Below are 4,694 nucleotides of genomic sequence, written 5' to 3'. Positions count from 1 at the left end.
CAGGGACCGGCAGCGCAGCGGTCAGGAGCCGCGGTGATGGCACCAGGAGCGGCAGCCATGGCACCAGGAGTGGCAGCAATGGCACCAGGAGCGGCGGTGATGGCACCAGGAGCGGCGGTGATGGCATCAGGAGCGGCGGTGATGGCAGCGGCGGCACCGGCTGTGACACGGGCAGAACACAAACTTGGAAAAGATCCTGGGTTTTTTACAAAACCACAGTCTGGGGAGGAGGGAAGTGAACCAGGAGCTGATGCAGCCGCCGCGGGGGCCGCGGGACACGGCACAAAGCCCAGCTCAGCAGCAGGCCTGGCCCAAAGGGAGGCAGAGCTCAGCTCTGTGACCTGCAGCGGTTTTGAACTGAAGGAGCCCAAACCTTCACAGCAGAACTATTCTTCAAAGCCCTTTCTAAGCTCAAACTAAGAGAGAGCTGGCTTTCATAACTAGAAGAAGAAAGGAACTCCATTCAAAGAGTAGCAATTTTTGGGTACTTGGATGATGTCGAAGCACTTGGCTGAAGCACAGATTGCAATAAAATCAGCCACAAAAATATTTAAGGAGCTTCCTCTAAATTTGCAGCCTCACAGTTTGAGCAATCTGGTTCCGGAGCAGCCTCTGGAGAGGGGAACGGGGAGACCCGGCAGCTTTGGGGTGTGATCGGTCTGGGAAGGGCTGAGCTCACCGCGGAGCTCCCCCAGCCTCGGCTCCTCTTCCCAGGTGCTGCGAACCCTCATCGTGCCTTTTGTTTCTGTTTAAATGAGGGATAAAGGGCGTGCGGAGCCGTCCCCAAAGTGCTGAGCACAGGCCGGCCAGGGCTGGGATGTGACCATGAACTACAGCCGGCCAGACTGGTCTGGTTTTATGACCCAAGCGGAGACCTGGGGATTAACCAGCCAGCCCACGGGGGACAAGCCAAGCTGGGTTTTAAGTTCTTTGGTGCCTGTAATAACTCAGGTGAGTCTCTTTGTTCTCGTGAACTGTAACGTTCCATGTGGCAGACAGCGTCCCTCGAACGCAACAGCCCGCCAGCCGTGTCCTAACACAGCCCGGCCGCGCCGGCCCAGCTGCCGCTGCCCCAGGTCACAAACGCCACCGTCCCCGGCACAGGGGACTCGGCAGCAGTTCGGCCGCTGTGTGGCCAGCGCTCAAATCCAGGGACAAACGAAGCTGCTTCATGGATCCAGCTGCCTCCTCCATCCCAGGATGATGCGGGACAGAGCTCCCTGCTGCCCCGGGGACGTGGAGGGGACACGGAGGGGACATGGAGGGGACACAGGAGGTGCCGGGCTGCGTGGGGCACTCCGGGCTCCTCGGCTTCCCAGATGCTGCCGATCGGGCTCCGCGCTGGGATTATGAAGCAGCGAGGACTGAGTTTTCTTCTTTCCCTGCTCCCCTTCCCCCCGGCACCAGGAGGCAAAAGGATGTGTCAGCTCAAGGCTGAGTCTAAAGAGGCTTATGCTGACTATTTACCTTTGCAAGGGTCTATTTTTGGCTGCTCAGCTGCAGCTAATTCAATGAACAGGGCAGCGATTCAGCAGAGAAGCCACATGAGGGTCATTGTTTCTAGGATGCACTTCTCTGCCCTGCAGGGACCACGAGCCCTGATTCTTTCTTGTTCCTCCCTTTCTTACAGATGGCAAAGAGTGTCACAAAGGAAAAGGGGATCCTGGGGACAGGTCAGAAGGACTTTGGCAACCTGGTGCCCTGTCCAGCACTTGCCTTGTTGCCTTTCACTACAGAGGGATCCCGAGGCTGCTCCTGACCCGGCTGCAGCCGCTGCCGAGGGCTCCAGGGTGGCTCCACACACCCTCCTGTCCCGCACCTCCCACCCAAAACAAGCTGGGAAGCTTGGGGATATCCAGTGTGAATTCACCAGTGGCACCGGGGTTAATGGACAGGCTGCAACTGGAAGCAAGTCACCCGGGACGTGACTACTGCTGGTCCCGGGGAGCAGGTGGGTGATCGGCTCGGTCTCTACCTCCCCAACCATTGCAAGGTGGGTTCAGCGGGTGACGGGCTCGGGGAGCTCCCCGTGCTGAGCACAAGGGCCGCTGTTGCAGGGAGACACCCGACACGTCCTGCTGGACCTGCCGGCCGACGCGCTGAGCACCGCTTCAAACACAACAAACGGCTTTCCCGCGTGCTGGAGAACTGCGGGGTCCTCAACTAAACAGATCCTGAGCGATTTCCACATTGCTGAGTGACATTTTAATAGTGGAAAAATAATGCTAAAAATTATCTACTTCATCTCTTCCCATTGTCTTCTCCTGGCTGGGAACAGCAGCCGCAGCGAAACCAGCTCCGATCCGCTGGTCACTCTGTGCGGTGCCCCAGCCAGGGCTGCCCCTCCCCTCCACGGGTGCTGGAGCTGTGCTGGCGCCGGAGCTGTGCTGGTGCTGGAACTGCGCCGTGGGGGGACTGTGGCCTTGCAGCAATGCCCGGCTAGCAGCGGGCAGGTGGCAGCGCTGGCTCCTGCTGTCCCACAGGGAGCTGGCGCCTGCTCGCTGCCACTGAGCTGCTGGGCGGGAAGATGCTTCTGGCATTTACCAAAGTGTGTTTTTTCTGACCCTAGCTCAGCCACCGTCACTTAGAGCTTGCATCGGGAGGAACACATCGAGAGCTGCTGCGTGTCCCCAGGCTGAAGTCAGTGGAACCTGGGGACAGAAATGCAGACCCAGCACCCAAGACGCCTCCTTGTGTGCCTGCAAAGAGCGGCTCAACCTGCAGGGACGGTGTCCGGCCAAGTGCTGTCCCCTGGCCATACAGTACAGCACCCAGACTGTACAGCAACGTACCACGCAAACGCCTCACACAGACTTTTATTGTTCACTGAAACACCGCAAACCCCCTCTGCACCGCAGAGCCGGCAGCAGCCCTCGCGCCGGGGTCACCTCCGAACCGCCGCACGCGCCGGCAGCCCCGGGGCCACGGAGCCGGGCTGGTCCGGAGCCGCGCGGTACGGCAGGAGGATTCACCACCGCTCTTGCCCAGGGGAAGGTTTTCATCCGCTGAATTAAAGGCACACAGATCAGGAGCCAAACCGTCCTTGTGCCGCGCAGCAGCCGCTCTTTGGTGTGGTGCCTGCACGGGGTGTTTTCCCCCGGTCCGGGGCAGCGTGCGCTCGGCCTGCGCTGGTTCCACACGGCGCATCCCCGTGGCAGCCTCGCCCCGCGGGCGCTGGGCACGGGCTCCATTTTGGGCGCAGGGAAGGCCTCGCAGAAAGATTTTCAGACAAATCTGCGGATCTGGCGCCGCTACGGCGGCAGCACCAGGACAGAGGGGCCGCCACGTGTGCTGCTAAAAGGACAAAGAACCCTGCAAAGTGCGCGTGGGCTCTCCCCGCGCGGGGGCAGGACGGGGCCGTGCAGGAGCGGTGCCGCGGCCGGACTGGGGGAGCAGGACAAGCGGGACGGGCTGCGAGACTCGCACGCCGTGCGTGGGGACACAGCAGAGCCGGCACAGCCCACGCCCCTCATCTCCTTCTCCATTCCTACAAGGAAACTATTCCCCGGCTCTGTTTGGCACAAACGCTGGCTCAGGACGCACCTTTGGATGCCACTGCATTTGGTAAGGACATTTGGCAACACGGCTGTGCTCAAGGCCCCAGCTCTACTTCCTGTTGGCGAATTTTGTAGAAGACAAGAGGAGAAACAAGCTGTCCTTTCAAAAATACCTCAAGGGAAACCTTCCTTGGAGACAGAGCTCAGCAAAAATGTCTGCAACAACCCCAGCTTCGTTTTCACTTTGGGATGGGGAAGGGTGCGCTACTGACCCCGCCTGAAGAGCGTGAAGCCCACGTGTGCCACAGCCCACGGCAACGGCCAGGACCGCGGGTGTTCCGTAACCGAGAGGAGCCAAAGGAAACACACCGGGAAACACACCGGGAACAACAGATTTCCATGAACAAATGTCTAAAGTCTACGGTTGTCAGCATAAAGAAAACAGCTTTGCTGTAATGTCATGAAGAAGTAAACTTGGAAAGGCATCCAGGAAACCCCCTGGCTGCAGGAAAGCAGCGCGTAAAGACCCTGGGCTGCACTTTGCATGAACGCAAAATAATCATGGCAGCCAGCGTACCACGTAGAAAACGAAAAGGTGAGAGACGAGACCTGTAGGTGACCAGTTCTTCCTCGCCAACCAAGCAGACACTTCCCTGCAATCCCAATAGTCTGCAGTGTTATTTTTGGCAAATTATCATTAAAATGGTTGTTATGGCTTTAGAGAGAAGCCTCTGAGCTGCAGGTTTTGGCTGAAGCGGAAGGTGCACGTGGTACGCGCTGGCGGCGGGGACGTCGCACAGAGCTCTGGCCTCAGCGCTGCTGGGTGTCCTTGGCTCCCCACCCTGTCCCCAGTCCTCACCAGCGACTAACGAAGTTCTGGTTGCTAACCAGTCCAATCCCAGAGGCAGAATAAAAAGTCCTTGTTAAGACCTAGAAAAGCTTCATATTTCTAACAAAATCAAATCCAAATGCATGCAAACGCTGCTCCTGGTTCGATGCATTTTGTTCTGGTTCCACCACCAGCGCACTGGAATTTGCTTTCCCCGCAGAGGGATTTCATTCCTCGTCCATTCTCCACCATTCAGTCTTCTCAGAAGTCTTGACAAGCTATCCCTCCATTTTTGTCTTGAGCATTTTTTCCTATGCACATCCTTCCTGCCCTTCCCTCTTCCGCCGTCACACCCTGTTCCTCCACAG

The sequence above is a fragment of the Nesoenas mayeri genome (assembly GCF_963082525.1).
Source record: "Nesoenas mayeri genome assembly, chromosome: 19".
NCBI classification, from domain to species: Eukaryota; Metazoa; Chordata; class Aves; order Columbiformes; family Columbidae; genus Nesoenas; species Nesoenas mayeri.
This window is presented reverse-complemented; position numbering follows the sequence as displayed.